Source organism: Dinoponera quadriceps, unplaced genomic scaffold, assembly GCF_001313825.1.
Source record: "Dinoponera quadriceps isolate SergipeBrazil2010 unplaced genomic scaffold, ASM131382v1 scaffold71, whole genome shotgun sequence".
NCBI classification, from domain to species: Eukaryota; Metazoa; Arthropoda; class Insecta; order Hymenoptera; family Formicidae; genus Dinoponera; species Dinoponera quadriceps.
This window is the reverse complement of record NW_014554274.1, coordinates 984,480-1,008,197: the sequence shown is the minus strand read 5'-3', so window position 1 is coordinate 1,008,197 and position 23,718 is coordinate 984,480. Positions and strand designations below refer to the sequence as shown.

At 45.4% G+C, this 23,718-nt stretch overlaps 1 protein-coding gene across 1 annotated transcript in view; it reads left to right on the top strand.

Annotated features, from left to right (window-relative positions):
• LOC106741341 (complexin) overlaps positions 1 to 23,718 on the top strand; it is a 131,298-nt gene that overhangs the window by 38,786 nt on the left and 68,794 nt on the right. The window lies entirely within an intron of this gene.

The window sequence follows — 23,718 nt, the reverse complement described above, 5'->3', positions numbered from 1 at the left end:
CATATTCAGATATGCGTGCAGCTTTTTTTTCGCAATGTCCTTCCTATTTTTTTCCGCTGTATCCATTCCCGACCGAAGCACCCGCGCTCGCGCGGTTTTGCGCGGAAATACTTCCCGAAATGATCGCGCTCCCGGAATTCTGCGACGAGGGTACGTTTTATCAAGAAGAGAGGTTTCCGATGACCGAACGAAAAAGCCCCCGGAGCTTTAAATAAAAAAAAGGCGCGTTCGCACGTCGTATCTCGCGTCGTGTATCGGCACGTTTTGTCTATGTAATTATCGTAAAACCGGGCTGGATCAGCGCGATGCACACGCCGGCGGTCCTGCAGCTATTACAACCGCGAGCATCTGCAGTAAAATTGCACTATCTTCGCATATGCGCTTAGACACGCCGGGGATGGAGCTCCGTTCGTGTTTATCGTTCGTGCTGCGGATCCCCCGCTACTTTTCAGAAATTCTCCATATGGGTAATTTCCCGCTGCAAAGCGCCCGAAGCATCCTGCTCCCTTTCAACGAATGCATTATTTAACGCAGCGCTTTCCAAAATGTGAAGGCCGTTCCCGCGAGATATAAAGCGGCGCACAGCGAGCGAGATAGGTAAAGAGGGAAAGGGGGGCAGACAGAGAGAGAGAGAGAGATAGATAGATAGAGAGAGAGAAAGAGAGATAGAGCGAGACGATAAGAGATGCAAACTTTGCAAACGATACGGAATCTGATGCTCGATCAAGAGCCGTTTGATAGCGCCGGCCGTGATGCTGTCCGAATGAAGATTTAAAGGATAAGCGAGCGCGTTATCTCGCGGATGAAAATTTAAAAATCCGACGCAACACGATCCCGCGCAACGTGCCGCAATTCCTGTCGTTTCCCAGCTATAAACAACGCACCTCTCTCGGATTTATTCGCGGCGGAAATAAAAGGAGGCGAGTTACTTCGAGATAGCCGGCGATCGGCAATTTGGCGGTCGCTCCCGGGCCAGGTATGGAAATCGGTATTTCCAAATTCCGACCGCAATCGCGGCCGGAAGTTGGGTGAGAACGACGGAGAGACCGTACTCGCGATGCGTCGCGACTCGCCGGCGTTCGCTTCTGGCATGTCGGCGGGTTGAACGATGGCCGGCAATAAAACTTCTGTCATTAAGCGAAAGTTTCAGCTTTCGTGTGCGGCCAAGCGGGGAAGCGTATCGCGGGGAATCCATAATGGGAAAGGCGGGAAATGGGGACCTTCCTCAAACCGTCAACTCGACTTCTGCTTCAAATCTTTCCTTTATCCGAGGCGCGGGGAAGGAGTGAAAAGGGCGACGGCGGAACGGTTGAGAAGGAGAAAAGGAAGAAAAATGTGACAGGATAGAGAGAGAGAGAGAGAGAGAAGGACAAGGTTCGGTAAACAATATAAATTTCGTTAGAAGAAGCGCACGTGGAATTCCGACGCGAATAAATATTGACGAGTGCGTGTGCACTTTATTGACTTTATCATTACTTCTCGTACATATGGAGTGAAAGGGGGCCGCGATAAACGAAGGCCGGAGTTCCGGCGAATTCGCAAACAAACGTGATAGAGATTAAAGAGGAGAGGACGGGGGAGGGTGAGAGCGGAGATCGGCGATCCCGAGTTCAATTGCAGCAGCCGTTCAATAAGAGTCCACGACGGTTTTGCAAACCGAGCCGCATTTAGAAGTTTGGCTCCCGAATTACGGCTTCCCTCGTCGTCCTCTAACGCGCGAGGTTTCGCCCGGCTTTTTCGTTGCCCACGAGGTTAATTGAAATCCTACTAATCAATCGACCGCGACCTATGCTACCGAGAACCCGACTACCGCCGGGTCGATGAAGCGCATCGAAAGAACGAACGGGGGAATAGGGTTGAAACGCCGGGAAAAGTTCCCCCCCTCTCTCTCATTCTCTTCCCTCCTTTTTCCTCCTTCTCATCCACGGGCAATTTCAGCTTTTCGAAATTCGCCGTTCTCGCGTGAAACTCGACGGACTCGTCGCCGACGTCGACGATCTTCGACGGTGTTTTCGAAGCCGGTTTCATCCGGACGGTGTATCTCGCGTATACCGCGGACATTAGCGGACGCCATACTTAAATCAACGACGGTGTTTATCGCGGACATTACCATTCGGCCAATAAACCGGATTGTTCAGCGATATCGCTCAGTGACAGACAATCGGCTCGATTAATTATGCCGTCCGTGATTTATTCGAGGGGGATCACCAGGTATTCCGACGAATCGACGTGACGGCGCGCGGCTGTCTGTCTCGCTGCTATCGACAGGGCGCCGCTGCTTTCGAAAACAATGCAGCACGCGGTGTTTAATGACGCGTCCGCGAAACGAAGAACGAAAAAGATAAAAAAGAAGAGAAGGGAAAAGGAAAAATGCGCGGCCGCTCCGGCGGAAACATGCGCGCGTCCCGCGTCGCATTCGTAACGCGCGAGTCGGGCAATTGAAACGTTCCCCGGCAATCTTCGGCGCGCACGCGCGCACATTATATGGATTGTAATTTATGCCCTGAACGCAATTACGCAGTTACCTGAGATAATTAAAGTAATGATGTCACACACTGGCGCGCAGGATGCCTTAATTGCGGAACTTTCGCCCCCTCGTTAACGATTTCCTCGCGCGCGCCCGCGCGTGCGATATACTTGTTGCAATGTGCGATACAATTACTCCCGAGAGCGCGATACGTCGATTGTATCGAGCGACTTCGAAGGTAAGAGCGTTCGCTGAATTATACGCATTGCGGAATTCGCAATGGATCGTTTTCGTGCTTGAACGCGCGCGCTCGTTTGGCCAAACGGATATTCGTTAGGCCGTTTCCGCGGGCGGCTTTAACGCGTTACGAGACTAATTCTTGATACGTGAGAGATCGCATATCGTGCCTGTCTCTCTTTTTCCCTCTCTTTCTCTCTCTCTCTATCTATCTATCTTTCCCTTTTCCCCTCTCGTGCCCTCTCATCGTTCCCATATCCAGCAGGATTTTAATTTAAACTTTAATTACAAAGGTATTCGATGGACGTTGAAAAGTTGCGGTGAATGTTAATGATAAATATACGTGATGTTAATTAATTCTTCCTTTAATATTAATGTACGCTCGTGTGCACACCACGAGAGAGACAAATAGATGGATGGAGCAGGAGAGAGACGGAGAGGGAGAGAAAGAGAGAGTGCATGAAAATTTTAAGTAACACAGGAATAATACGAGTCAATTTAGTAATTAAATATTTGACGTTCCCGCATTCCTCGCTACACGCGAATATTATCGATAAAACGCAAGAGCCCAATGCCATCGATTAAATGAACAACCAGTTGGAGAGATTCGTTAATTTAATTCGATAATTTGATTGAATTTTATTAAATTAAGTATTACTCGCAACGCGCATCGACGTTTCGAATAACCTTCTCGAAATTTTTCATCGATACGTCCCCACGTAATGCCCGGATACGTTTCTTTTTTTCCCCTTTCTAGTTCAATATTAACAACGGATGGAAGCGCTCCTTAACCGACGGATATTATCGGCGAATTATCGCGCTGTTGCGCGCGCGTTTGTACTCTCGCCGCCTTTATTTCGGTCTGCCCATCGCCGTTCGTAATATTCGACTAACGATTTGTCATGCGATTGGGAAACGAAAACGAGGAACGTATGGCGGCGCAATCTGTCGGAGAAACGGGCAAAAAACGGCTCGCCCGATATATTTCGTGCTTGCGTTTTTGCGGTTGGACGGTGCCGATCGATCGTTCCAGTTTTGGCTCGTTAAAAAGCGCGCAAGAGATTTTACAAGAAATAACTCCGCTAACGTCGTGCGAGGTGGAAAAATAGAAAGCCTTGGCGGCTGTGACGCGAGATCCTTTAATTAGCGGATGCTTATAAACCTGGAAACTCGCGATACTCGGCCGCTGGAAACGAGGGGAGGGCCGCTCGTCTGCTCGCTCGTTCATTCATTCGTTCTCTCGGCCCGGTGTTCTCTGATACATCCAGTGCCGTTAGATACGATAAAAGGCAGCGCAATGTCGGATTAGATAGACTAATCCGGCGACGATAAAAATGTAAAGCGGCAACCGGTGAAAAATACGCCGACAGAATTTTCCGTATTGCGGGTGTAACTTTTTATCAAATGCGCATTACGCGATAGGGGAGGAAATTTCATCCATTCGAGTCTCGCGCGCGAGGCGCTTTTTTCCGCGCACGGGCATTAAAAGCATTGAAATTTGTGCAGCCGCGGCCGAGTTACCAACGTGTATACCTACGTGTCGATTTATAGCGAGTTACACGTAGCCGCGTTTAGCGATATTTAATTAAATCCCGTCTGGTGGTGGGCGGAAACTTCTGTCGATAGTTGGAAACAGTTCGCAAACCGCTCTTACCACCGGCCATCGGACGGTACGCGCCGCGCGGATGATCGCGCGTAGGCCTCGCAGCGCAAAACTATTATTTAGAGAGTCAATCGGAAACGAATACCGATAATACGCGCGAATCGCTTCTCTTTGACTTTCGCGCAACGGCCGAGAGGAAAACTGACGCGGAGAGTTGGTGGGAGGCGCGTGAAATAACGCGGCGGCGGTATTCACCGTGGGACGTCGCGGACGACGACGAAAGGAGAATGAATTCTCAACTAAAAACTTCGTTAACTTCGGCAAATTTGTACAGTCTTGTGATAATAACATGTAATATACAGACTGTCAGTTTTCTTACGTTACAACAACTAAGTCTCGGGATTACGCGAGATTACTCTAGTTATAATAAAAGTTTGATATTACGGCAGATTTGTCGGGACAGCAAAGACGAACCAGCGGTAAAAATAGTTTAAGGTATTTTAAAAAAAATTTACTCGACAGCGAACTTTTATGATTACGATGAAATTTATTCGACGAGATACCATTGATTCTCTCGCGTTGTTGCATCGAGGTAGTTGTAAAGGAGCGTAAAATGCGATTCTTAAGAATTCGCTGAAAAACTTGCATTATTGTGTACAGATTTAAATATGGCCTAATTATCGGCGTAATTAGAAAACGATTGACCGTTCGAGAGCCGAGATATTCAAGACCAAACTGCAACTGAAGACACTTTTTATACGTATTCCTTGAGATTAATGTCTTATTTTAGTTCTATTTTTAATTTTATCTAAACCACATTTAGGAATTTTAGTGGAAAACTACTGTGATATTATATTATAATATTATTCTGAAAGTTTTATGTAATGTCTCTATACTAATCCTTATCTAGAGGTAGCACATTTAATTCCATACATGTTCATCAAACGTACGTAATACGATTATAAAACGTTACATACGTTTAAAGAACGTATATGAAACTAACATGTGTTTATTGGTATATATATACCCCCATTACTTCGGGTGAGAATTAACACAGAGATATTGTAGAAAAATTTCAGAATTATTGACCATTTTGTTTTGAAAATATAACCACAGGAAATTTACAATTTATGTACATGTACACATATTTAAATATTTGTATAATACTTCCATTATGCGTGTACCTCTACTAACTCAATTGACATGCACAATATTTTGTACTTATGTTAAAATTGATCCTTGTTAACATTTCTGTGTTAAATTTTTACATACCTGTATGTTAATTTAACATATTGTATTTATATTATCTCAATATTTTGGGTCAATGTTCAATACGTGTAATTGTAAATGTTAAAATAATACTATGTATTAAGATAACACGTTTTATATTTCAGTGTCGATGAACATATTACGAGTATTTTATAATTTTGTGTTAATTCTTGACATAATGCATTTGTACTACTTTTCGACATATTCATCTTGTGTTAAATTAACACAAAAATTTGTGTGGACTGTTTGGGACATGTGAAATGTATTAAATTTAACACCAAATTTTTTACTCTGTATAAATAAAGTATCAATAAGAAAAATCAAGAATAAATATCTCCGTGTTTCCAATATTGCGTGTATATTTCTCTTAATTTCGCTCGAAATTAACATTCGTTACTTAGCTAATTAAATGAAGTTTAGAGAGAAGTATTTTTTTTTCGGTAAAAGATAAACTTATAAAGGAGCCCCTTAATGTCGCCACTGAAAACCCGGCATTCTACGATACGGCTGCTTTAAAGGGAATTCGCTGTATCAACGGATTTTGTTACAGCTAATAATGAGTTGTTCCAACGGCCGAAGTTAGCTGGAACAAGCCGGGCCCGGCTCTCCGCATGTCCGTTATTAAAATCCTTCGCGGATCCACGTTTCTGAGCTACAGTCGCCATCCTGCGCACGTCGAGACAATATGTCGTTTATATGAATAATTTAGAAGAAACGATATTATGACTTCCGACGATCCCGAGTGAAACATATGTAAGGAGGTCTCGAGCCGCCCTTATGGAACGGTCCATCGCGATGACCTGGAACGGGGCAATTTATTAGGATCTCCTATGGCAGCGGAATTCAGAGAAGCACACCCCGTATATATTGAGACTCTTTGTCTGAATAATCTAAAAAGGACAGTACTATCCCTCTCCCGGCGATTCTGCCGAATGAAGGACGTAACGGGCGGATCCCGGCCTCTCCCTTCTCGCCGGGCGAAATGGACCATAATGATGACGTATTGGCATTTAAAGCCTGGCAGATTCCGCGGAAGCACGGACGCGTTTGTAAATGTCAACGTCGGCCACGCGACCTCCTCTCTCTCTCTCTCTCTCTCTCTCCCCCGTTCCTTCTCCTTCAATTTGAGTCGCACATTCCGCCGCGAAATTCCAATTTCAGCCGTCAATTTTCAAAGCGGAATGAATCGCGACTGTTATTCCGGACTTTGAGCGATCGCGTGCGCTAATTCCGCCTTCCGTTCGTTCACTCGCTCGTTCCCGCTGACGAGTACGAAGAAAAGGAAGAGGAGGAGGAAGAAACGAGGATGGAGGACAGAGACGCGTCATCGCGGCCGCAGCCTTAGTCAATCGTTCGCTGAACAGATGACAAAGCGGCAACGACTGGACGGCGAGGATAGAGTCGGCGGACTGTCGGCAAACGAAAATATTGAACGGCCACCGCCGCCGCGACCACCATTATGCTAATTACAGTAGGTGCAATCACTCGGTGTGATAGCTAGACGGCGGGATCGATCGATATCGTTTCGGCCCGGCCGGCAGCAGGTAGTATTAATTAATTGAACGCCGCTAATTCGGCCGGATCATTTGCATCGCGATATAATTGCAGGCGCGAAGGGCAATAAAATACGGAATTCAGGTGACGTTACTCGTTACAAAGCCGATATGGATGGCCGACCCGGATGGCCGGGCCGCGTTCGGTTCTGCACACACATCGTCGCGCCGCGTTTAGAATGTCGCATTTACACGCGCGAGTTATACGCTTCCGCCGCGGTGGCAGTCGCCTCAAGTCCTCGCGAGGGCCGGTAGTTTCCGAACTACCGCGGACGGAGAATTCTCCCGCGAAACCCGCCGGCGTTTCCGCGCTCGCACATCCCGCAAAATCGCATCGATCCCGCCGCGAGCGCGCTCAATTGGCTCGCGTGTTAAAAACTTGCAGCCCCGAAAAGTGGAGCGTCTTGAAACATCGATCTTGTTCGGCGGCCGAAGTTGTTGCAAGTTAATAAAGAAGCGCGCGCGAGAGGAGTCGCCCGATATGGTCGCGAGGGCGAGAAGCGCGAAAAAAAAAATAGTGACAGTTCGAAAGTGAGTTTAAAGTTCTCGCGAGAGAGAAAGAGAGAGAGAGAGAAAGAGGGAAAAAGTATAATTTGAACTTTTTTAAGGGGGAAAAAAACAAGATAATTCATATCAAGTAAACATCGCAACGCGACGAGGGGATAAGATTTTCGTACACGTGAACGATATTCAAAGGGCCGTGGACTTAATCGATGCATAAACCGCTTTACGCCGCAACCGCATACCGCACTGGTTTACTTGACAAGTCAACCGGAAGTTCCTTTTGACCCCGATGGGTCAGCGAGCCGAACCGGGGGCCCACCTGCATGCATGATTCAAATTTCCAGCTCGAGTGCCGCCCTAATCGTGCGATTAATGAATCCATTGTCTTCTAAATCAGGCGGCTCTAATCCGTTACATTTTAATTTAATTTACATTCCGCAGCGCGTTACGGTGATTCGAGAATTATTCCGCTGATAATCCGGTAAAAGGGTGGAACACGCGCGTCGCACGGGAAGGTTGCCTCATCTTTTATCGATTGCGGCTTTTTAACGTATCTTTCAGCGGCTTTTAGCGGCGACGTAACGGCGGCCGCTAACGAGACTGTAATCGTTAAATCTCTGGCTTATACAACGACTGGCCGCTACGATATGTGAAATTTCGAAATTCGCCAGGAGAATCCGTATACTGTGAGAGAGCGAGAAAAGCCCTCGATTTCAGAATTATACACGGCCTAACTGCTTTAAATTCGTTCAACCAAGCCTCAGCTTTGTTCCTTTAATCTCTAGTTTTTGCGAAGGCAAGCTCGAAATCCAGTTCACCTTACAATTGTATATAATTTTATTGTACAATTTATTTTGTAACACTCTTCACACACAGTACCAAATTTTGTGTTAAATTCGACATATGTCCCAAATGGTTCGTATAAACTTTTGGGTTAATTCAACACAAGGAAAGTAACACAAATATTATGTAACATAAATATCATATAAAAAATTAACACAAAATTATAATATCTATAATATCTTAATCGACATTGAAGTGTAAAATGTTTTTACTCACACATGCTGAATATCGACCTAACACAAAATATTGAGTTGACATAAACACGTGTTAAATTAACACACGGATATGTTAAAAATTTAACACGAATTTTTAACACATTTTCAACACATTGGGCCGATATTAACGCGAGAACAAAACGACTTTTATGCAATTCGTATTTTAAAATGTTGGATCAATCTTTTAGTAGTTGAAAAAAATACCCGCGTCATACGCACGTTTTGGTTTCATTAACCATTCACTAGATTGACTATAAATTTTCACTAAACTTTATAATTCAAAATTCTACGTCGGACTCTGTGTTGATCTCCGACTCTGAGGACCGACCGAGGGAGGGAGGACCGACTGAGGAAGAGCCCATCTCCCTGAAAGAGCTTCCGTCCGATTTTTTTCCAACGCAAGAATTCATGAATTTAATACGCCGTTCGCGTCGCATCCGGGGCGAGAATCTCGAATAATTAATCGTCCTTGGCTGCATCGCGATATTAAGATATCCCGCGCCCACGGGACCATTATCTCGATTCCACGACGTCGCATTTCTCACACTTCGGCATTACTGGCGCGCAATTTTCAGCCCTAAACGAAGACGCCCTCTCCCCCCCCCCCCTATCCTCCTGTCCGCCACTTCTCAACCGCGTGCCATTCTTAGCCTTTCCTGGCCATTTCCCCTCCCCTCCGCTCTTATCCGCGCTCGCGCGCGCTATATTAAGGATTCCACAAGGATAGTAGTTGTGGATGACGATGGTTCTCTCCCCTTCTCCCTCTCCTCCTGCCTCTCTCTCTCTCTCTCTCTTTCTCTCTCGCTCGCACCCAGCCCGACTCGAAATTCAGCGATGCCGTTAAATGAGCATTCAACGCATTCAATTCCGCCGCCTCGCCCCCTTACGCCTTCCACCTCTGTTAAGCACTCGGAAAAATGTCAGCCGATGTGCATGACGCTTTATTAAGTTTGAATTGCGGCGGGGAATAGAATTTCGCCGGCGCTCCGTCGAACGAATTAGAAAAGCCGTCTCGAACGACGGCGCCGGAGACGGCCGAAGTGGATGAGAAGAGGTGTGGAAAGTCAAAAAAGGAGGCGGCGGAGAGAAGTGGCTGAAAACCGCGATCTTCGGAACGCTATCCCGCAAATTGCTTCTGGTCTTCGAGAGACATCCGTCTTCGGCCACGAACAATCGCTGACTATGCGCGCTCGCGTACCCCTAACCTTGATTTTCTTTTCCCTTTTCTCCCTCCCTCTCTCTCTCTCTCTCTCTCTTTTTTCCTTCGTTTTTCCCTCACGCGGGAGCCCTTGAACGCGCCTTTTGTCGTGTCGTTGCCAATAGGTCCGGCGGTATCTGGAATTGGGTTTTTTTATTTCGCCCCGTAATCCGCGAAATCGAGGCAACGCCTCTCTCCTTCCTCTCTAAGCCGACCTTTCGGCCATCGTTACATTAATAATGAGGCGGATAGCAGGGCCGCGCCTTTATTTCCTGCCCGCTGTTTCCTACGTCGTCTGAATGTTTCAGCATTTCGAAAAAGTTTTCTTCCGCTGTGCGAAACAATAGTCTCTATTATCCTGTATTATGAATTGCCGGAGCCGAGTCCGGGCGTTCAGCTTCCATCGAATTCCCGGAGAACTTTTCCATTCCTATCTTAGTTCGTTTATATTTTGCAGCAGCCCGCCTTCGCTCCTTCATTCTTTACGTCACGGCTGTGCACCGGCGCATCGCCGGGGATTCTCGGACTGTGGAGGCGCGATCGTTCTCTCTTCTTCTTGTTTTTATCGCCGCGCCATTAATTGCGTAATAAAATATCTGACCTGCACCTTTGTAAAAATGCCGCCGGTAACAGGAACTAATTGTAGAAATTGCAGTCGCGATATAACTAATAGCTCGGGTAGTGATAGAAATTAATTAGAGTAACTGGTAGAGAAATGTAAAACTATTCGGACGGAATATTCTAATTTGGCGTAGTTAATGAAATTGCCGCCGTCTCTTTTCCCCTTACTTTCTCCCTCTCTCTCTCTCTCTGTCTTTCTTTCTCTATGGAGAGCACTTTATGATCTCGAATAATTTCACATCGCGTGCCGTCATGCTTCTAATTACCGGGAGATCCCGCTTTATGCATTGTTTACATGCGAATATACATTCGGGCGAATAATAATACAGCACGCTCTCGCGTTCCCCTCGTATTCCCGATATATTCGGAGTACATTAAAGATATCCAATGTCACATGGCTCATGCTCGGACGTAGCTTGAGCCTGTGTAAACTAAAGAGAAGTGGATCGCACGATCTGTGTGTGTGTGTGTGTGTGTGTATACAGTTTTAAAAAGAGAAAAGGTAAAACAAACGTCAAGTGTTTATGTGCCCGTCCAGATAAAGTTATAACATTAAAATAAATGATAGCAGTTTAAACTTGCACGTATTTCCCTACGAAAGAAACGACATTATAAATTTAGACGGAGCGAGAGTAATTCTTGCTAAAATAACAATGTCTCGGTAAACAACCAACCGACATCAATGTTACAAATTCTCCACTCGCCCGTGTAAATGCGATATAACGCGTGTATTATAACAGTTGTATTATCGAATGGAGAATTATAACATTGATGTTATGTTACTGATAGTTTATGCTTACTGGATATCGAAATGTTGCGCCAATGTGAAATAACACGTCGAAAGCGACGTTTTATACGTAGCGGGAAATTCATTCGGACAGTAATTGGACGTTTCTCAATCGTGAAACTTGGCCACTTTGAGTAGCTGGAATAGCCTTACCCGCTCCGAACATGTGAGGCAAAAACGAAGGCGGTTTTCTCGTTTAATTGAGCCCTGAGAAATCGATCGAGTTCACTCAGAATCCAATCGAATCAGCTGTTGCGGCGATACGGATAATCTTGCCTTCGCTCAACTGGAGGCCTCGCGTAAGTATACACGGCCTGCCTCAACGGCTCGTGCGTCGTTCGTGCATGCACCTGGCACGAGACACTCTCGATCGCCGTTTAATCAGTTAACGTTTGATTAATCTAATTATATTCAGCCACTACTATCGATCAGTCACACCCGATTAATTTTACGTCGTCGCCGACGCCGAGGGTACACATTCTATCTCCTTTTTTCTATTAGATCGTGCACACATTCCGGCATAATAGTAGTAGGGATGGCGACGGGGTGGTTTTGCGACGGAGGAAGGACGTACAACTTGGACTTCCCCTCGTGACAGCTCGGTTAATCAAGTCCCGGCTTTCAACCGTCACTTGACGGTGAAATATTAGTCGGCTTCATCGACCACAGCCGCGGACGAGTTCTTAAGAATGTCGTAACGACATAACGGCCGGGTGGGCGGTAATCGATACAAGGATAATAGGCCGAATAGTATCACCGTTCATCGTTTATGCCCAACCTTGGATTAACTTTTTACAGAGGATAACGCGGCCGTGAGTGGCGATGAGGAAATGACGGAAATTGCCGGTTAAGGAGGGATTTTCTGATCAATATACGTTTCCTGTTTAATGTACAATACACGTGTATACAGCTGTATGAAACAGATTATATAATATTAATATAAATACGTGGACGAGGAGGCAGGGAGGGGGGAGCATAAAGAATACGTATAAAAGTCGTATGCCCCGTTAATGGATAAGCATGGAATGCAATTTTGCACGAAATAATAACAGTCGCTCGAAAATTGTCCGAGTGTAGCGCGAACAAGCGGGGAATCCAATTTGGCGGGCTCTGATTGAATCTTGAAATAACGAGAATTGAAAAGTCATCGCCTGGAAAATGATCGTTTTCCGATATACTAAACGGCGAAAGCGCCGAAAATAGTAGCGACGAGCTAATGTTTGCTAAAAATATCGGTGAAGCACTTTCGCAAAGGATTAAAACGCTTCATTAATGCGCGATTCTGTGTATGCGCGTGTGTGGGTGCGAGGGTGGCTTTGTCGTGTATGTTCGTGTGTGCGTGTGTGTGTGCGCGCGCGCGTGTATGTACGCTGTGTGTTGCATACAAATTATATATATACACTAGATTCTCCCGCCGTCATTTCGCGCTTAAAAATATCAAGATAAATTCGCGCCGAAGAAAGAATGAATACTTCACGAGACGCTTCGTACCTCATTGTGATATATTCCGACACGAAATTCGCGAAATATCCCGTTAAGTATTCACTTCTTCGCCGAGTTCGCTCTAATGCCTTCCTAGTGCTTCCTCCGTAGAGGCGTATTTTTAAGAGCATATTTTCCACAAAACGTTCATTTTTTTCCCAGCGATACCACTCGCGTTATCCGTTTCCCGTGCATCTCGCGTACTGTTCCATTCCCCTCCCCCCCCCCTCCCCCTGGTTTTCCAGCTTCACGTAAGGTTTTTATCGAACCCATTGTTTCGTCGAAATCACCGGTGTTCAGCTCGCTTACGAACTAAGCTCCGACTTCTTCGACCGCATCTTTGAGAAAATACTTCCGAGCCGTTATAATATCGTCCCCAGCGACACTCCCGCCGTTCGCGCGCTCTCCTCGCGGGTTTTCGCGCACGGCATGTCCTCATTTTTCCGCGCGGAGATTTNTTTTTTTTTTTTTTTTTTTTCGAAATCGCATCGATGACACTAATCGTAGAGATAGCGCGCGAAGGTTCCGGGATAAATGCCACGCGGTATTGTGATTTCGAGCCAACGAGCGGCTACGAGTCGGAAATACAGTCGGTTTAACGCGCCTATATTTATACCGCGCGCGTATAGGTAGGTATAATGGATAGCGTTAACAGACCGCGAGCTATTGATTTCGGATTGTGGTCGGCGCTGGTGGCTTTTGTTGCGAAGATTATAGTGCGCGCACCGTCGTCTCTTCCACCCTGTCCCTCCCCCCGTCCCTCCCGCTCTGCACTCCATCGCCACCTTTCGATCTTTCGGGTATGTACCTGTACATACCTACGTGCCACCTGCATCCCGGCTTCCACTCGCTCGCTCGCGCGACGACCGACGGCGACAATCGCGGTCGTCTTGCATAAATTACTCTTGTAGTGTGTAGAGAATCGTATCGTCGTCGTCGTCGTTGTCACTTTATTCACGAGTTTGTTGCAAAGTGCCGCGTTATCTCAAGAGTCGTGCACTTTTATCTGCGCGGTGAAACATTTCCTGTTAAAAACAACGCTCTACTGAAAGCCGGTGTCACTTTAACGCGAGGGATCCGTTGAAAAGTACACGCAAATATAATATAAAATTAACATTAGCTGACGAGATGTGTTAATTTAACATTATATTTGTGTGCCTTCCAACATATTCCCCGCGTTAAAGTAACACAGAATTTCAGTGGACCGTTTCTAACATAAAATTGTTTACAGTGTATACGTTTATGTGAGTCCAAAAGAATAAAAGTTCCTCCACTTTTTTTATATTCTGCGTTTTTATATCTTTCGCGCAGGGGACGGTCTTTCTTTTTTTCCTTGCGTGCCCTCGTAAACGGTGGGACAATTCCAACGACGTTCCCGATTGACCCACGTCTGTCCCTTCCCCCGTCTTTCGTTTGATCTCACTTCCCTGCGAGGTGCCTCCTACACGGCGATCGAACGTAAGGGGCAATTGTAATTGCGCGGTGCAAGCTCGAGCGGGAAAACTTTTCTCACCCCAAATGATCGGCGAGCCGCACGCCGCTGTCGTCCGCGCCGGCAAACTCCGCAGGAGATAGCCACTTCCGGAACCACCGGGAACGTCCGCGAGGAAAGAGATTCCCTCGGTTTCTGCGATCGATAGAGGCGAGACGGCGGCGGAAATTCGAACGTGGAGATTCGTGCTTGCTTTAAATGTGGACGCCACTCGAGCTGAAATTTTGATTCTCCATTAACCCCGGCAAATTCCGTCAAATCCGAAGGACCGATGAGAATCTCGAGATGTAAATCCCGTACACGCTAGTCTCACTTCGATGCTGCAAATGCTCCTTACTGGACAGCTGCTTATTTCTTCTCTATGTTAATCGTTGAGGAAAAATTGCGTCGGAATTATTCCACCACCTCAATGTGTTTCACTCGCATTTCATTTTTACACGCAATTCCGACGGACAATGCATTAATTATAATTATATTAATTATATAATTTATATATATTTAGCTGTGCGGGCAGGGTATATGCGAAGTAATCAAATATTAAGTAATTAATATGGATAATTAATCGGCAGATAAAGTAGCATATTTCCTTTATTCATAGCAAAGCCGCCATTTGCAAGCATCAAGGCAGCTCGCGATGGATCATATATCTCGGGATTCTCGCCGGGCCTTCGACAAAACACCTTCAGGGTTAATGCGGAAGCAAAATTCCCGACTCGGACATCGTCGTACTCATCCGTGTCGAGCGCGACGATGGCAGATCGATATGCTCGCGGCGGAAACGCCATCAGACGCGGTCGCGCGTAAATCGCGTTTTCTTTTTTACCGCCGGCGTTACGTTTCTTTCGGCAACGCCTGTGCGCCGAGCCCCGTTGGGATTATTTCAATTATCACGCGAGTGTACACACAGGGAGATCGCAATCGCCTGAGCATGAATCGCGGGCGCAAGCAAGTTATCGTCCTAATGCATTTTACATCTCGTGTGCGTCGATGATCGATCGCCGCTCGCGTCGCTCCTTCCGATTAGGTACGCGGGTATTCCCGCGGGAATGCCAGGAAGTGGGATGATTGATCGGCTTGACTTGAATTATTCGGATCGGACGTATCAATTGTCGAATAAAATTACCAGATGGAATGGCCGACATCGGTCACGCGTCGTTCTAATTAATTTCAATTCCGCCCGGCGCGATCGCGTTTCATCCGATTGAGCTACGATACCGCGCGAGTGCTGCGGAGTGATTCGCCGCGCGAATACGCCGGAAATACCTCGCGGGATTAATTCCATTCTTGAAATAAGTGTCGGTGCATTTTCTCCTCTTCCCCTTTCTCACTCTCTCTCTCTCTCTCTTTCTCGCTCGCTATCTCTCTCATTGGCGCGAGGACAAACGGTCCGAAGGTAATAGTCATTTGACCAACAAGATCGAAGGATTCTCTTCGCGCGGATCCATAAATGGAATCCTCGCCGTGGCTCTGTATAAATTTGCGTTCAGCCTGTTCATTACACGAGTGTTTTATCGAGTTGCTGTCATGCGCAGGCACGCGTAGATGCGCGAGCGAGGGAGCGACCGATAAATCTCGCGTCTCGACGAGTGGGCTATAAAGATTTTTCTCTATACGCGTAGGAGAGAAAGAGAGAGAGAGAGAGAGAGAGATAGGGAGGGAGAGCCGGAACGAATAGAGTGGAAATGTACCTGATTAATTTACGATCGGCCAGATTGCGAGCTCTTCTCTCGGGTCGGAATGAGATTAAGGGTGGCGTTGCGCATGCGAGAAGATTCGCGAGGATTCGCGAGAGAATGAGACGGCGGAACCGAGAGCGACGTATCTTGTTACCGTATGACGATTTATACGTGATCGAAGCTCGAATTACAATTCCGCCGTGAATAAGGGAGAGATATCCACGCGGGAGGATAGAATTTTCGCAAATTCGATAGGGGACGGGGGAGAGAGGCGATCAATTACGCAGCATTCCGCGCGTGGATACGCGGTGTGTTATTTAGCGCGCCGCTGAATCCTTGCCAGGAAGCACTCGTTAAAAGTTCATCCTTATCCGTTGCTTCCGCGCCATTTCATTCGGACGATTTTAACGATGCACCGCTATTCATGGCACCGGTGAAGCTGAGACAGCTTCTGGCAAAACGCGCGAAACCGCCTCGCTTCGCCCGTGACTTCGAGGATTCGTTCGCGATGGATCCGTGCCGCGAGTCTCGGCGAGCCACTTTCCTTCGTCTCGGCGAAAAAGGAGAAGAGAGTTGGGAGCCGGTCTCCTTCATTTACCAGGTGTTTCCTGGCTTTTCCTCGTTGTTTCCCTGTTTCCGGCCCGCTATAGCCGCGAACGGGAACGTGAATATCGATGATAAAACCAATGCCGGGGAAGATTCTCGGCCGGCGCGAAATCGCTGAAGAAGGCAACTTGCAAAAGCGAAGGCTCTTGTTCGCAGATCTTTCTCGCCTGCGAGCGTTACTCCGTAGCGAATTTCTCAAAGCGAGATCTCCAAGTCGAAACGAGCGAAATCTCCGCGCGAAAAGAGTGAAAATTTAGTGAAAGCGACAGTGAAACTACCGGCACTCGGAGTCACAAGAGTGTATGTTCAATTCAAACTCAGAGGCGCTTTCTGATGCACACGAGTGAACGTTTCGATCGATTAGGAGAAACTTTTTTCCAGCGACGGTGGAGTGCATCAAATTTCAAGAAAAGGTCAAAGGAGATGTTAAATTCACTCTCGCACTCTCGCACTCCCCTGTATGAACAGAACTATGCAGAAGTAGCAGGTTCACTCTTCGATTTCGAATGCAAATATTTACCCGGCGAGATCCAGAATGGAGAATTCACTTTGCACAGTAAAAAGTTTTGTGTTTAAATTTAACGTATCTCACATGTTCCAAAACGATCCGCTCAAGTTTGTGTGTTAATTTAACACGAGATGAATAATATGTCGGAAAATAATACAAATATTTTGTCAAAAATTAATGCAAAATTAAACTGTTAATCGATACTGAAATATAGAATCATTTCATTTAACCTCTTAACCTACGATTTAGATTCGAAAATTTCGGGCCTTGCATCTACCACAATTATTACATCCCTTACCAAATATTCTACAAATCCCGATCATCTACTACGGGCTATGCCCGTAATATTTACGTTTGGGCCGATCATCTACTACTTGCTATGCCCGTAATATTCACGTTTGGCCCGATCATCTACTACGGGCTATGCCCGTAGTTGTAGGTTAAGGGGTTAATAATTGTTTTATTTTAACATTTGAGTATCGACACAACACACGTTGAATATCGACACAACACAAAATGATGAAATAACATAAACACAATATGTCATATTAATACATGGGTTTGTTAAAAATTTAACTCAAGGGCCATTTTTTTAACAAGGACCAATTTTAAGTACTAGTACAAAATATTGTTTACCGTGTATACACAGAAAAAAAATTAGTCTGAAATCGAGAATAGATGTTCTCATATATAAGCAAAAATATTACAATCTTCCTAGAAGATTTTTAGCCTTGATTTGATTGAATTTGTATCGACGCTAGTATTACTTGAACTCAATTCAAGATTAAACGATTACAAATCCCCTAATATTATAATATTCCGCCTTGATATATATATATGAGAATATCTTTTCTTGATTTATAAGATTATTTCTTTTCTGCGTATGAGTGAAAAGCCACTCGAATTCGCGTGACTCGTTCTGCTTCTCGAGTGGAATTTCACTCGAAGGGATACGGAGAAAATTTAGTGAAAAAATTCAATTCGTGTTGTATTACAAAAATTCCGAATATTATCGCGTTCTTTCGCGAATCCTCTGGAGAGTTCTCCGATAGCAACATCGCTCCTTGCTTACTTAAATCGAGACATCCCATTCGGAAGTACGAACGGGACTATCGGACGATGCGATTTACAGGCCGGTTACACGCCAGGTAGATAATTGTGGACCTTCCGGAGGAACCCGACGGGGTGAAATCGCAGAAGAACGTTCTCTTGAGATCGCTCACTCGCTAAGTAGTTGAGAGGCTTACGTCGGGAATTCCGTAATGGTTCTTCAGACAGAACACGAGTATCCTCGAGGAATATCCAAACTATGATAGCGGTCGAAGTGGAAGACTCCTCCGAGAGGAACGGAGGCCACGCTGAGATCGAATCGCGGCGATAATGTGACTCGGTCAGGTCGCGACGAACGCGAATACGAAACAGAAGTTGGCGGAGAATTATCTGGCGCTCGTTAACGTTTGCGTTTTGTATGCGCCATGAATGCGGCGGGAGGAGCATCCCCGAACGCGGGATTTCTCGCGGCTTCGCGTTCGCCGACGAAAATGGGAGCAGATGGAATTCTCCATTTTTGCGCGTATAAATCTATTATAGATTTCCCGTTGGATGCATTCGGAGTCCCCGTGTCGTTCTGCAATTTCGATCAAGCTTTTCGGGACACCTCCGTGTGTATCCGGCTCTGTCTAAAAATAGTATCTTTTCTGAAGCTCTCGACCTCGATAGCCGCGATAAGGTTACCGGCATAAGCGCTTTTCCCTGTGCAACGCTTCCAATGTCATGAGAGAGGGTATAAAACGCCAGGGAAACTTCAAAAGCGAGAGGAGGAAGTGCGCTTTTTCGCAGGAGCGAAAAAGAAAACTTGATTTCTGTTTAATGTGCGCGCGTGTCGGAACGCACGAGAGACGGAGACGGGGAAATGGAAAAGCAGAGAGAGAGAGAGAGAGAGAGAGGGAGAGAAAGCGTGCTCCTTACTGATTTCTTCGCGTAATCTCCGGAGCAGATTCGCGCACTCGTCCCAGCATGACACCAATTTCGCGACAATAAACGATACGAGGCGTAGCCAAGGTCTATGAGGGAACTAGGTCTCTGCTCTTTCGCCGGGTCATGATTGCGCATACACGGAGACACCGCACAGTACCCTGGTCCCTTATTTTTTCCTTTTCTCACACATATCACGAACTTTCCTCGTAAATATCACGAGCGAGAGAAACGTACGCGCGAGAGAATGGATATTATTCCCGGACGAATTTACTCTTCATATTTTACGAGAATAAAGTTAAATAAAAAATATTTCTTTCAGCGTGCACACACACGCATACACACACATAGACGCACACACACCTATGCATACGTACGTCCTCTATGTGCTGAATTTTTTATAGAAAATATTTTAAACAAATATACTTATCCCCACGCGCGGTTCGTATTTCCCGGACGGTTTGCGGAACATTCGACTGAAAGAAACCGCAATTTAGAGGCAATGCGGAGATAATCTACGGTTTAGCCGGCGGATTCGCGGAATAAAAAGGATGTAATACAATAAGCCGTAGTAAAATGGCGTCGTAAAGACGCGCTGTAGAGCGCGCCCACCAGGCAGTCGGAGGCTGCCCTCCTATGTGAGATCACCTCCCGGAATTAACTAAGAGAAAGCATAATAAAGGCAGGCTATGATAACACTTATCAGAGGGGATGCCGCGCATCCCCGTAAACCGCGATAAAACCCAACCGGCCACCCCCGGTTACATCATTTCTCTCGCTCCCGCTGGCCACACCCGGCGACCCCCCCACAATTTCGGCACGTATCGCGTGTGATTTCGGCCACTGATTATCTCCAACGAGGATCTTTGTGACCCAAATAACGCCCAGGAAGAAAGCCTCACGTGACGAGAGAGATGTACAAATTGCACATTTGTTCTCATCGCACGAGTTCGGCTTGCTTGCACGCACGCACGCACGTACGCACGCACACACTGCGAAAAAAGAATGCCGACTTGACTACAATCGCATTGTGTAATAATTATCGACGAGAAAATCCCCGTGGGACACCCTGCCCTAAATCGAGAGTCAGCAGGCCTGAACTGCTCGGCTGAATCATACGATATACGATGACGTCACGTTTATTAGAACGATAGTTAGAACTGCTTACTAAGCTTTTGGGGTTTATCCTCAGAACTTATACGCTTTTTAAGAATATAACTACTTTGCGAATATATTATATCTGGGTCCTCACCTTGAGTATGGACCCATATTGTGGCCTCCTTATGTCAAATGTCATTGTGTATTTATAGAAAGAACAAACAACATCTTTTGCATAGGCGAACCTGCGCCTATTATATGTCACGATGATCAGACCGAATTATTACGTCACAACTTTTGATGACTCTGGAGAGAAGGATATTTTTTTTATTCATGCTTCTTATTTAAACTTTTATATAATCACATTGCGCGCTCTAAACTACTTCAACTTGGAATCCATATACCACTGAAAATGTTTCGTTCGTTTATTTCACATTGAAGCATATGGGAGATTCAGTGGCATAAACATAACTCTTATATTAACCAATTCCTGGGTCGATTGGCATTTTTTACAATCGCTCGAGGGCTTTCGAATGTAATTTAAAGTTCTGTCACAGCTAATTAATTTGCTCTTTTTTTTATATTCACATTCAGATTGTTTTTAGTTATACTTTCCTACGTCAGGTGACTCGCTTTACACCCCGAAGGGTTTTACTCCCGTTAATTGAATAAATAAATAAATATGGCTCGACTGAAAAGAGCTCACATCTAACTCCGAACGCAAACTCATGTGAGGCAAGTTTCAAGTAACGACTATCGGGAACCTGATTAAAGTATTTCAATGGCGATCGTTATTCAGCTGAAAAGCCTCACATTTTCCAAGCTGGGGCTCTGAAACTCTAGCCTGAAATCTGAGCACCTCACGTGAGGCAAGTTTCAAGTAACTCGACTACCGATACAGGCCTCGTTGCGTAACAACGAGCGCACGCCGCTTCGGGCGACGACAGTCGGTGACATGGCCCCGGCGAACTCTCTTCTCGGTCGGCGATGAGATCGCGAGACGGAGAATTTCGTGCTCCCGTCGCGCGACTGGAACCGACGATTATATAATATTCGCGTATTATACCGCGACGCCTGGTTTGTAACGCGCGTGCTCGCGCGGAATCGGGCCAGCGAGTGCCCACTCCCCGCGTTATGTATCGCCGCTCCAATTACGGAAGGTATCGGGTATTCCGTGTTCCGCGAACGTCGAATTCACCACTCAAGCACGAACGCGTCGATTTTCGCGAGATGTAATCGGATAGACGATCGCGCTTGTTACGAACATACTGTTCTCGAGTGCGCCGTCAGCTCGAGTTAACGACTATCGCAATAGTCGCCGGGGAGATCGCCTTCTAACTTCGGTATGGAATAATTTCCCGCTTCTGTGTTCGCATTGACTTTCACGCTGGGAGGTCGTTGCTGCACGGTTGTAAAACCGTTCGGCCGCGATCTTCTTCTCATCGATGCGATATCTCACTCGTGGATGCGTTCGATCCCCTCGTCGCGGCTAATTTCGTAAAGGAAAGATTAAGCCGAGCTTCTTGAGAAATGTCTTCGTGGCTGGGTGATTATAATCGCACGGTGAGACAATTATAGACAAGAAAACCTGGTTAAGAGAGAGGAAGACACGTACTCAGTTCTGAATTTAAATCCGTATTAATAAGCCGTTATTTGAAATGTTATCTCGTCATTGACAGTTTAACAGATCCCTTCTATTTAGGGCGATCGAGACGATTTCGAGAGACAGGGATGTTAAGTGGAAAATAAGAATTTAAGGCTCTGCACGATAAAATATTTTGTGTTAACGGCTTATTCAATTGTTCTTTAAGTTGTTAGGTTTCTGTTATAATTAAATGAAAAGTCCATATGGAAGAAAAAGTTGGTTGCTTTAAGAAGATAATTACGAGGATAGTTAACAAAAATCTATTTGTTTACAAAAAATACAGTGAAGAATTTAAGAAAGTACTACTTGGGTAAATATGATCCATGTCAGGTCGGGCACACTTGATTCACGGATCAAGTCTCCCATACCATAGTAACGCAATTCATCGGCGATACATTGATCCAACATTGGTTATATTGACATTTGCTAGACAAATGTTGCCCAATATAAAGCCAGCTAGATAACCAAACCTGCAGAAACAGATCCGCAGAAACTTGCAGTGATAACAGATTATCATGTTCTGCTAGCAAATCCTGTTTTATTCCTGCTAGCAAGTTGTCCAAATTTATAGCAGATACTGCACGAAATCTGTTTCTCCTGGTTTGGCTGTCGGACTGGCTTTATATTGGAGAACATTCGCTCAATGTACTCTCAACGAATTATAATGATTCTCGATGCAATGTTAACCCTAAATAATTATTTTATAATCATTTAAACTGACGTGAGAGACATATATAACTGATTTTATTTTTAAGATTATATTTTGTAACTCGTTTAATTTTACAGACAAATCTTTAATAAAGATTGTTTATGATTATTCAATCATCTTTTACTACACTAATTATTAAAACATAAAAATAACCATGAATTAAGTCTCTTCCATTCCTAGATCAAGTTTTCTAGAATACGAGACATTTGATACATTTCGATTGTTTTTCACTAAAATGTAAATTACGTTTTGATTTATCTTTCCTTTTTTGAGATATTCAACAAAATCAAAAAGGGGGATCAAGTGTCTCCAGGTTCTCCTATATTTGTATATTTTTTAATACATTTCCTATGTTAAAGTAACACAAAAGTTTCGGTGAATCGTTTTTAACACCAAATGTTTTACTGAGTGTGAGATAAATAAACGAGGAGGGCCAATGATTCTTATTTGTCTCCTTTGTGTTTGCTAAACGGATAAATGAAGAAACACGCAATTCTCACGTATATCCGATCATAGTTTGCGAACAATATTCCTGCGCAGTCGTTTGCGTGTGCTGCTAATCGTCAAAGGATCGCGTTACATCGCGGAATAGATAGGGAACTAATCGGAAAGATAATCGAATCCGAAGGGACAATTGCACGTAAGAGAATGTCAGACTAATTCACGTTGCAGGACGAGCGGACGCGCGATCGATGCGTTGCCTGCGAAATCTAATCGAGGTTAACGATTATTCGCGCTAGAAACGCGAGTCCCCGCTGCAGCTGATCGCTCGCAATCGCACGTAATTATTAGACACTATTATCCCGACGATTGATATTATATTGGCTTAACGGGGAGCGGCGGCGGGGGAGAACGCGCGTATGACGTGAGTAGTTTTTGATCGAGGCACCGGTAATTGAATTCCTAAAATTATTTATTATGAGAAACCGCGAAACCTGATATAATTGCAACAACTAAATACTACTACTAAATATCCGTGTTTATATATAGTGTTTGTATAATTTCGGAGCCCAAACACCCGAAATGCACGGTACAGTTTATTCGGTGCAGTTGATGACGTGCCACCCGCGCGCGATTACCGAAAGAGTTGCACGACGTGCGACGTAGTTTTCCACGGCGGCGATCAAGTTTGCCCAGTTAATGGAAATTGGCTGCACAAAAGCGTTTCCAATCAGCCGCTTAGAAAAGCCTGCAATTTTCCGACGGAGGAATTTCCCCCGGGGGGGGGGGG